Genomic DNA, 12,138 nt, shown 5'->3' with positions numbered 1-12,138 from the left:
CTATGACTGGCCGCTGCGCCGCTGTGCTGCTGTGCCATCTCCCTCTCTCGTTTACATCTGTTTTAAAACACTGGGGTCTCTCCGTTGCAGATGGTAACCTACTAATCCATGTCCCCAGTCTCATCAATATCTCTCATTTTTTATCTATTTTATTCGATTCCTTGTATCTCCATGCCTCTTTTTATGTGTTTTTTCGGTTTGTTGGTGGAGAAGCCATCTCCAAGCTTCTTAGTTACCCTTTTTCTTTTTTCTTTCCCTTCTTTCTCCTTCTGTGGATTTTTCATCCCTAGTTTCTCCGACAGCTTTTAAAAAACCCTTACAGTGGAAGGAGTGAAGCTGCCAGCATGATCTAGCTTTGGTTGGTTGAGATGAGGGGGTCTATAATATAATAAAACCTACTACATACTCCAAGTACTCAAGCTTAGCTAGGTCATGCTCGACAGCCTCACTCTTTCCCTTTTTGGGAGCTCAAGCTTAAAGCGGAAGTACCCTTAAACAAACAAATCTCTGTAAGTATATTCTTTTGCCATATATATGTTGTCCATCCATGTGCCAACATTCACTAACAGACCCACCCTTGTTGTTTCCTTTTTACCATTTTTTTTTATATTGCCTATGTAGCAGGAGCCGGCCATGTTTGCTGTTAGATCTACATTCTACAACAGAGATGGAGCTCATTAATTAATAAATAAGGGTTTCTTTGTCTTCTCTTTCATGAGTTTTCTCATTATTTCTTGTGTATGTTCTTAGAATTCACTCTGTTGCTTATGCTGGGACTTTCAAGGATTGGCAGAGTTTTGTTATTTAATATCACAGAAAGCCCATATGCCTTCTTTGTACTATTTTATTTTCTTAGTTTCATGGAGGTATGTTGTCCTATATCTGGAAATAAAGTGATTAGGATGTTCATCTGAATCTTGAAGGGCTATTGGTGCATGTGAGTTTGGTCGGTGGGAATATTTCTAGGTTAATTAAAGGCACCCCTTCACTGATTTTTGATCTATTTTACTAAAAAGTAATATGGACATCAAGCATGGAGCTTCTGATGCCATATCAATTTACTAGAATTGGGCAAACGATGGGGGTGAAAACATAAACTTTTTCGAGCGTGTGTGTGTATGTGATTAAAAATGATGAAAACGATTTTTTCAGAATAGAAATAGATTTTTTGGTGTTTGATAAATCTATTTCTCGGATTGAGTAGGGTAGATTCTTTGGGTCTGGACATTTTGCTGGGGAAGTCTAACTTCAATCCCCAGCAAAGATTTAGTAATTGAATCATGAGAACCAAGAGAGAATTGGAAGAAATCCAAAAAGGAATCAATGGACGTGAAAAGCTTTGAACTTTTGGAAAGCAAAAATTTGGTATGTTCCTTGTGTTTTTGGAGAATTTTCAGGCATTGGTAAACCACCTGGTAAGCTAAATGCTGGGTTGGGAGATACGACTTTTCATTTGGTGGGTTATTAATTTTTTGGTCCACAAGTTGTTCTAAGGAACGAAACAAGAAGTTTGATTTGATTCATCAAACATGTTTCTAAACAGCATAAGTAAATTTTTTTTTATGTTTCAAAAATCAGGTGAAATGAAGCATCTTTGTCAAATAGTTCTTGGGATGTTTTTCCGTTTCCTAGCAAAGAAAAATGGGAAAACATGTTTATGAGAACATTATCAAACGGTGCCTTAGGGTTGTCTGCAATTATGAGTTGGGTTGAGTTGAGTCGAGTAGCATTGGGTTGGTGTCAGATTTTTATTTGCTAGAAGATTAGTATTATTTCATTGAATAAAGGAAAATAAAGACAAACATCCTAGTGACAACATAGTAATATCACCAGATTGAAAACACAAAAACCTAAAGGAAATGCTCCCCCCACCGTTAGCGTTGTTGCCATCAGGAAAGTACCAATCTTGGCAACATATATATATATATATATATATATGACGAAGAAAAGCCAACTTTGATCTCATCCCTCCAAAGCTCCAACCTTGAAACAGACGAACTACGTGTATGTAATAACAATGGAAGAGCTTAAAGTAAGGCTATGCTTTCATGCCCCTACACTCCAACGGAGCAACGGAGAGTATGTTCACTATGGAGAATGCTCGACGAATTTTGTATTCTTGCATAGTTGAACGTGCAATATAATTTTGATTAAATACATATAATGTGGTTTAAGAGTACCTCAAATTCCACAAATGCATGTTCTATGAAGGATTGCAATTGAATTTACCCTTTCATAGTTGTCTTTCTTTTGATTGAGTGTCAATTAGTGCTGATGCCAAATGTGGAATAGTAGCTCAATGATTTTTGCATTTTCTGTTATTTTGATTCGTTATTTCAATAAAGTTCATTTGTTGATTCTTAGTAAGAAAAAAAAACTTAATATATATATATATATCTATATTGATCGATTGAGAGAGAGAGGGGGAATGTTTTAAAGTTTTAAGAATACCAAAGTCTCTAGTGGTGTGACTCTATAGGTGAGTCTAACTCATCTAAATAATTAATACTATGAGAAAAAAATGCTTGGTGGCATGTCTCTTGCACCAAGACACAGGATTCTGTGATATTACCTTTTTGTTCCTGTGAAATAAAAAAATGCCATCCATGTTGTTGCCCCTATGCACACTCTCATTGCTCTCCTCATTGGTGTAGAGACCATGTGACCTAGCAACCTCAAAATCCCTTTTTTTTTTTTTTAAAGGATTTCAATCGGAACACCCAATAATGGCAATTGTAACGAATAATGATAGTTTTTATTAATTACTATCGCAACATATTTTATTTATTTATTTATTTATTTATGCAGTTTATGTTATTAGGAATATTGATTCCTAATAAGCTAAAGTGTAGACCGTATTCTTGCACCAAAAATAGAAGTGCAGATCGTATTCTTCTCCTCTCCATCTCTTTGAAAGGAGGGTTAATCCCTTGTTCGACACTTTTTACCTCAGAAGTCTTACCCCCTTCAATGGTGCCTGTATATGTTGAAGACACCAAAACTTGTAGGGGTTGGGGAGCAAGAAGGGGCTGGAGTTGTGGGGAATGGCGAGTGTAAGGGAAAATGTATAAGGAGTGGGGAAGGTCACAGGGGAAGATGGGGGATGGTGGTAGTGGGTTGGCAAGAGGGTTGGGGGCTGTAGGGTGCTTTAGGTGGAAGGGAGGTTTCAGAGGGCATGATAGTTTGTTGAATAATCATCTCTCGTTAGCTTTTAATTGATGTGAGAAGGAAGACGAACTATCACTCCTGACTTATCACTGCCATACATATGGTTTTAGCAATGAGTATATATTACCGCTACCGCTCCTAAATGTGATAGCAACGGATTGTTTGAAAACCACCATTATTCGTAATGATCATATCCAACACACATATATGTGAATGTTTAAATGTATATTTTTGAATTACATTTTGAGAAATATACAACTTGACACCCCTATGAATAGTACACCTATGGACCACTTTTTTTTTAGTTCAAGTTATAGACACTTTAAGGTATAACTTTAGGATACACATCACACATAAAATTGCAAATTAATAAACTTAATCAGGGTTTGATGGACACTCTGTCACACTCATACCCAACAGAGTATAATGGCCATTAGCCCACACAAATGGTAAGACCAATATTCTTCTTCCTCCCCAGCTTAGTGTAGTCCCAACCCAAATTCAATAAAGTTTCAAAACCAACAAATCTAAGGCATTTTCTGAAAGATGAGAGAAGTACAATATGAATCATATGTGATCCAAGTAGGATTCTTGAGTGAGAGATGCCTCCCAAAAGTGAAAATCTAATGAAACAAGGATAATGATGTGATAATGGATCCAAGATCCTTGATCTAAGTCCAAGGTAGAATCCATGGTCCTGATAAAGTCTGTCAATTCTTTCAATAACCATGGTGAAACATTACTAAATCGTGGTTTCCATTAATGCTCATTTACTAATATACTTATGGTATCGACCTCCAAAAATCACTTTGCAACAGAATAATATCCAGATTTCAGCACATTCACGATCGGGTTCTATGGGATCAATTATGAGAGTGACTAATTAATATAGCTTTTGATCATAGTTTATATAAGAACATAGATTTAATTAACTTTTTTTTTTGTTAAACAGAATTTCATTGAACTAAAATAGAATAGAAACATAAGGTTTGGATACAAACTAGCCAAAACCCCACAGAAGAAATATGTGTGAAGCACAAGGTTTCAAACACATTATTGTTCAGAAACTAGGAATGGCATAAGGTCTTGTTGTATATGTTATTGACGAGACCAATCGGGAAAGGGAATAGAAAAAACCAATAACCTTAGAAAAAGAGCTGGAAGCCTAGCAAACATAGGACAATGATACAAAAAGCTTTTACTTCACACGAGATAGAGTGACGAGGTTGACGGAGTGGGGTAGCACATCAGCTACAGATAAATAATAAACCCCAATCTTTAAGCCATATGCTAGACAACCTTCTTTGGTAACTCACTCCCACTCCAGACAAATATCTAACCTAGTTGTAGGAAGACAGAGAAGTATCACAATATGCATGCGGCCCATGTTTAGGAGCATCCGCTTTGACCACCGGCTCATCGGTGCCGTCAACTGAAGGCCTTCCCATGGATCTAACGCTCTTGACAGTAAGTATCCATCAGTGATGGTTTGAAACGAAAAGTAGAAGCTTCAACCATATCTCCTATAAGAGGGCTCTCCATTGATAGTCCTCGGGTGACCACTTCTGGTATCTCTAGAAGTTCTCTCCCATCCACAAAATCAATCAGAGCACCACCCATCACCACAGATATGACTTCTACAAAGCCGATCTCTCTTGAGCATCTAGGAGTTGTTCCGAGATGCAAGATCGACGGTCGAAAAGATCAATGATGGCCAGTAAGATCAGAGGGTGGTGGAGTGTCAGGGACGAGAGCAAGTATGAAGCCAGGGCCGAGGGTTGTCGTCATCATCGGCATCGGCTTCGTCAGCGCCCTGACCATTGTCATTGAACAACCAAGGATCATGTTGGATAAACACTCACAAAGAGGAGTCGTAACCGCCACAAGGGAGGAGGGGTATCATACATAATGGCAGAGCAATTTCACGATAGGTTTAATTAACTTTTGAAGAACTAAGAAAATACAAAAAAAAAACAGTATATCTAATAATTTATTTCGACGGTCATGATGATAGTGTAGGAAAGGAAAGAAAGTGAAAGGCCGGATCGATGCAGTAGTAATTCGGTGCATCTGATGAATTTGATTGGATTAACCTGATGATGCCCTCTATGATCTTAAAAATATTTCCAAGCTAAACCAACCTCCCTCGGATATTGATGCAATTCATAAATACAGAAGTTTTCTATTACCGAAAACAATGAACCACATAACATGGGTAAGAGATGACGTGGGTCAGAGATGACCACTTAACTCTAGGTTGCTTTGGTACTCACTCAACCTAAGAGTAGGGCTCACCTTCCACAAGAGGTTACGTTGAACTGAAATTCTTCTTCTTTGTTCTCTTTTATATTTCAAAATTCAATATATATAGGGAAAGAGAAAGCTAGCTGTTGGATTAGAAGCGTTAAATGTAGCTATGGAAAATTAATGACTGTTGCAGAGGACCATTGAACTTTGAGATCGCTTGGGGACTCATTCAATCATAAGAGGACTTTAAAATCAAATGACGGCTGACTTATCCAAGAGTGGGATTTATCTACCACAAGAGATTACATTGGACTTAAATTCTTCTTATTTGTGTTCTTCTATACTTTGCAATAGAAATATATATAGGGGGAGAGAGAAGTAGCCATTGAAAAAGAGTTGTTGAAATATAACCATCAGAAATTAATGTCTAGTGACGTCATTGCTTCATCATTGTCCCTGGCTTTAAAAGAACTCGTCCTCAAGTTTGATGTGTCCATCTTCGTCATACAAGTATCATAATCAAACTTTTCAACTCATGTTCTATATTTGGCATAATGTTTGAGATTGGAACTTGCTCTAATACCATTCAACAAAAAAAAAAAAAAAACTTGCTCTGATACCAAGTTAATGCAACTCAAAAATATAAAATAGTTCTATTATAAAAGAATAATGAACTAAATACAAGTTAACAAAGGTTAGAGAGAACCACTTAACTCTGATGTTACTTGGGGACTCACTTAACCACAAGAGGAGCTCAAACTCAAATGGAGGGTTTCACTCAATCCAAGAGTGGGACTGACTCACCACAAGAGGTTCATTGGACTCAAATTCTTCTCTCTCTCTCTCTCTCTCTCTCTCTCTCTCTCTATATATATATATATATATATGTCAAATTAATATAGAGAACTAGGCTACTAGCTGTTGGAAAAGAACGTTTGAAATGTCGTCGTTGGCAATTAATGACTTGTGATATTATGGCTTCATCATTCTACTTGGTTCAGTTTATCTTATATCTTGTCATTAGAATTCATGAGTTTCATATAATACACTGTAATCCAAAGACTATTTAGATTTTTACACACACTCAACTCGAACCCATCAACGTAGATTTTCTATTTGTTTTTGTTTCAGTTTTCATTCATCTTTTTCCTTTTAAATATGTTTTAATCATCCATTAGTGTAGTCAGTTTCATCCTAATCCAGTTTAAATCTGCTACTTGCAGTACAAACCTTTAATATATATATATATATATATATAGAGGGATAAAATGTTAAAATTGACCATATGGAGAAAATAAAATTAGACCCAAATCTATTCATCAAACACCAGCCCTCCGAATGGTGGGCCAAAGATAGCTTATCTGAAGTGTACCATCAAGGGAAGATTTCTTTATCAATCATAAAAGTAAATATATTTTAAGGGAATACCATCTCCACTCTCTAGTCTTTGCAATTTAGAAGGTTTCTCTAGACCATTATAAATCCTGCCACATGGCAATTAGATGGGTGGAAATTTGTGGACAACTAAGTACCTACCCGTCATATGTCATGTTTTCAGCACAAATTGAAAGAAATAACTCCCTTGGAGCAACCATATAATTGGATCATATGCCACTGATCATGATTTGAAGTTACATCTGTGGCTCATAGCCATTGGATTCTTTAAAAGCTAAGAAGGTCTAATTAGGTGAGCTTTAATTTACTTTTTAATGTTTCAGAGATATCTCTGGAATGCAGCCCATATGAAGTTGCCAAGAAGCCAAAAGGAGGCTGCTAGAAGAGTCTCTATTCGTGAAGAATATCCTCTATTCTGTTGACATTGTCTCCTTTATAGTGGGGTTCTTTTCTTCTGGATTGTTTGCTTTTCCTTCTCTTTTTCAATAAAGTTGTTCATAACTGTTGAAAAAAAAGAAAGAGATGGAAACATTTAAAACCTTTTCAAGGGTTAATCAGTGGTACCTTACTGGCAAGTGGATGATCTTTCGGTGAATTATAGAAAGAATCATAGAGAGAGAGGCTAGAGAACTAACACTAATTAAAATCTGGCATAGAACAAATATGAACACGTAGCGCATATATAAGAGTTAGTGGACATAAGGATCACGTAAGGTCCACACTTAAAAAAATATGACTTCCTCTTTGTCTCCATTATGAAGGTCCTTACTGATTTAAATTTGTTTATTCTCTCCTTTTAGTGACAGTTAAGAAATTAATAGGAACTGATTTGTTGAAAATTGTAGGATTGATGTGTCAAAATATAAACCAACCAAACAAATATTAAATTAAACCTTAGCTACTGATATGGTTCAATAACAAAACTACAAAAGGATATATATGATTCAAGAATCAACATATATATATATATATATATCTATATATCTATATCTATATCTATATATATATATATATATTTTACTTTCATGTCAGATTGATCTTAATTTATTATAATCTAACGGTTGGGATACATGATATCTTGTATTCCATCATTTGCATAAGTGGGCTGATTTCGAAGAGGCATTATGGTCTTATGGAATTAATTCATTTTGTGCATTATTTTGTTATTGATAGGGCTTGACGAACTGGGGATCCATGAGAGGGGGGTTTTCTGAGAATGGTAGATCCCATGAATTTTTTTTAGACTATATAAGTATTTCGGTTAATTATTTGTATAGTGTTTTGATATATATATATATATATATATTTGTAACAAGGGTTCTTTCTTTGTAAGCAATCTGAGATAACTTTGAGGACGAGCTGCTGTATAATCATTTTCTCCATCGATAGTGAAGTAGGTCTCACCTCACCATGGACATAAGCAGTCTTGTTAAATCACAAAAATCCATTCAATTATGTGATTGATTACGGTTTTCATTATTTTCTGCATCATTTTAAGTTCTTGTTTTCTATGCTAACATATAAAGTGGTGAAGGAAACACTACTTAATTTTCATGGAACACTAGAAGGATGTCTCGTGGGTCTTAGTAATATCTTTGATTTGGGATATATATCAACCCCTAATCAATTAATCATTTAAACATTTTCTTCTTCTCATCCTTTCCAAAATGGAACCTTCATCAAAGGCTCAAAGCTATATGAATCTTAAAACTCCATGAAAATCTCCATGTATGGAACATTAGATTATAGAAATTAGCATGAAAAATTCTGGTAGGCTCACCAGAAAAATTCATGAAACCTTATAGCTTGAACTATGAAACAAGCATAAACCATGAAACCTTGAACCTTTCTAAGTAAAGAAATCTAGACCCAAATTTTGAATCCTAAAATTAAATATGTCAATTTAAAACTGAAATCAAAATCAGCTATTTAAAATTTTTTGAATCAAATCGAAGTATATCAGTTCAAGTTTGATTTCAAAAGTTGAAATCTTTTCTTGGTTTGGTTTGGTTTTGATTAAATGTCTAAAATTATTGAATCGAACCAAATTACTTATTTCAAACCGAATAATGTACGAGTTATAATTATGTGTTTTTTTTTTTATATACTTTTTCATTTAGTGTGGATGATAAATTCTATTCTTTTTAATGTTTGATAAAATTTTTATAGATCCTGACCCTAACAAATAATAATAATAATAATAATAATAATAATTATTATTATTATTATTTTAATGAAGAGATACAAAAAATTGGCACAAACTCCTAAAATAGGAGCTAGACTTAATATGAAACCAATGAAAACCAAATAAGGAACCAATATGAAATCAAATAAAATCAAAACAGAATCAAACCGAGTTGATTTGATTTTGATTTTTAAAATGTGTTTTTATTCTCGGTTCTACAATTTATTTCTTGAACCTAACCAATTGACACCCTTACCTGAAATGATCAGGATTGCTGAAGAAATAGGGGGGGGGGGGGAAATAAGTGCGAATCCAGGCAAAGTTGTAGATCACCGGAGGACCCGTATTCATCTATGAGAAGCTGACCGGAGTGTCTCAACTACCACGCTAGCAAATTATTACCAGAATTAGATCACTTTGATTGCGTTTGGATTAAATTTGGGGAAAATGAATTTACAAACTTAGTAGCTTAAAATAAGTTGCCTACCCATTGAATAGCCTTGAATGCACTTTCTATCATTTTACATAGTATTTGTAGTGCTCTTCGCCAAGGAAGAAGACGGAAGCTTCCTATCTTACTCTTATTTTCCAGTGGATGATCATAAGTCACGACCATTGAGTAGAGAAAATTTAGATGGATAACTACAATACATTTGTCATCTCAATCATGGCACAATAGTATGACTTACTTTTTCTTTTGGTTTAATTTACAAATCTAGACTTTTTTTTTTTTTTTTAATTAATACATGATTATATAATAATATGAACAACATGTTTAAAAAGTTTTTAAGTGCAAAACTAGTATAAGTTTTTCAATGAGAAAAATGAAACCTAATTCAAAGAACAATGGGTAAGGAGTCTAGTTTCACCATTGTTGATATTGGAAACAAATACAAGTTTTCCATGGAAAAAGTGAAGCCTATAGGTCAGCAAGTGGGGCTAGAGGCTACAATTGGCAACAGACCCAACAGACACACAAGATGTTTTCATGCATATTTTTGAAAACAATATAATTCAAGGTCATTTGTACCACTAGGGATCATCCATCAAATTTAAGTTCCATGGTTACATGTTATGAGGGAGACCAAGGGACCAAATAAGCGTGATTGTACAAACTGATCCACCTCAAATTCTCAGAACTTGGTCAAAACTTTCATCATTGAAGGGATTTTTTGGTAGAAATCATTGAAGGCTTCAATCTCAAGATTCTATCATATCATCATGACTTCCATGATCTTTTATTAGGTTTAAGGTTTCTTTGAATGTTTGGTAGGTGCTTTGACAATAAGTACTCAAAATGCTTTGAACACTAATGAAAAAGGGTTTCTCATGATGTTATTGTGGGAGAAATTAAATCCGCATGCCACAGCAATGGTGGCGTAAAGAATGATATTATCTTCACATGAATTAGAATAGGAGAGGTAGAGTGTCAATGTAAACCTTACAGCTCATTATGTGAGAGGTCGGTCGTATGATGAAATCTATACTCTGACATCATATTAAATACTTCTTTTCCCAATAATAATATACCTCTAGAGTAACTTTCTTCTCTTTCCAAAAAAAAAAAAAAAGGCCATGCCATTGGTGATACTGGTGGCAATCCAACCAACCACCAAAGGACAAAATTGATTTGAGGGAATGTATCAATCAATGAATTATGTACCATATGCTTTTCATTTGATGGACCAAAATGAAAGGAAGAAATGTAATATGAAACTATAAAAGGGAGATGAGAATGATGGCAACGAAACTTCATTTGGACTTTCTAAACTATACCAAACAAAATCTGAAGGAAAAAATTTTCCACCACCCTTAGGGTGAATAGACAAATTCTTCATCAAAAATGATTTGACGTTATGATTGAACTCTTGCAATAATGAATGTCAATATCATTTTGCAGTCTTTATTATCAAAGATTTGCAATACTCTTTCTCCATCCGACCAGAGGATTAAATCCTATGAATTGAGGAGTTTTCTCTTTATCATCTGTGAAACTGAACTCTGTTCAAATCTCAAAATGGTCCTGCAAAGGCAAGCATGGTATTAAGAATACCCCTAGGCCCCAAAGCATGCAACTCGGTAAAGAATTTATCAGCAAAATACATACCCTCTTTCTGTATTTGCCAATCTAGTAGGGATACCCTGCTAGAAGCAACCCTAAGAAATAAAATAATCCTGATTCCATGTATAATACAACAATTTAAAGGGGCTGAAATGAAAATAAATAGAGTGTCTTAATCTCAGTAACTTTTGAAAACCTATCCTTTTCTTGGTTGCCTCTATGAGACACATTGCTTTACAGACTAATCTGCAGAGGTTTACCTACTCCATAGTAATGTCATTAATAGCTACTTATTAAATTACTGGCACCAATCAACAAATGGCAACCCATGTTTAATATGGAAAAAGAGATACCAACAATCACTAAGCAAAGGGAAAGATGCTTACAGTTTATGTAATAAATGCTGCCCTTCATCACTTCAAAAAAAAAAAAAATATAAATGCTGCCCTTCATCACTTCAAAAAAAAAAAAAATATATATATATATATATATCTGCCGTTCACTAATCTCTCTCTCTCTCACTCTGCCACATGATTCTGTTAGGTTTAAGATGCCTTCGTCCTTATTTATTTATTTTTGTTAACATCTCCTTTTTGTGTGAACCTTATGCAACATCTAAGAAGCCATGCAATAATGGTCCCCCACATACTCCTCGTGTTTAACAATCTCTTCTGGGGTTAAGGTTGATGCTTACGTACAGAGAGAGAGAGAGAGAGAGAGAGAGAGAGAGAGAGAGAGAGAGAGAGAGAGAGAGAGAGAGAGAGAGAAAGACACAGAGAAAGAGAGAAGGAAGAGGGGAAAGGGTTAAGTAAGGTGGAAGGCGCATGGAAAGGTCCCCACCAGAAGTCATTAAAAGCTTATAGTAAAAATAGAAGCCCTCACTAACCTGTCTGCATGGTGGTGGCGTGGGCGTGACATTATTCAATTTGCTCCACTTGGGAGTTGGGACCACACCCTCTTCTTCTCATCTCCTTCATTATATTTTTAAATATATTTTTAATAAGCTAATAACAATATTATTATAAGATTTTGAGTCCCTAATAATATCAAAAACCCTTAATGAAGAGATAAGTCCTTTCCC

General features: G+C 35.1%; 1 long non-coding RNA gene across 1 annotated transcript; it reads left to right on the top strand.

Moving 5' to 3' along the window:
* LOC122069176 lies at window positions 1-915 on the top strand. The gene is made up of 2 exons (XR_006137393.1): window positions 1-509; window positions 625-915. It is a non-coding gene; the product is annotated as an uncharacterized LOC122069176 (long non-coding RNA).
* The last annotated feature ends 11,223 nt before the right edge of the window (window positions 916-12,138 follow it).

This window comes from Macadamia integrifolia, unplaced genomic scaffold (assembly GCF_013358625.1).
Source record: "Macadamia integrifolia cultivar HAES 741 unplaced genomic scaffold, SCU_Mint_v3 scaffold542, whole genome shotgun sequence".
In the NCBI taxonomy this organism is placed as follows: Eukaryota; Viridiplantae; Streptophyta; class Magnoliopsida; order Proteales; family Proteaceae; genus Macadamia; species Macadamia integrifolia.
This window is presented reverse-complemented; position numbering and strand designations above follow the sequence as displayed.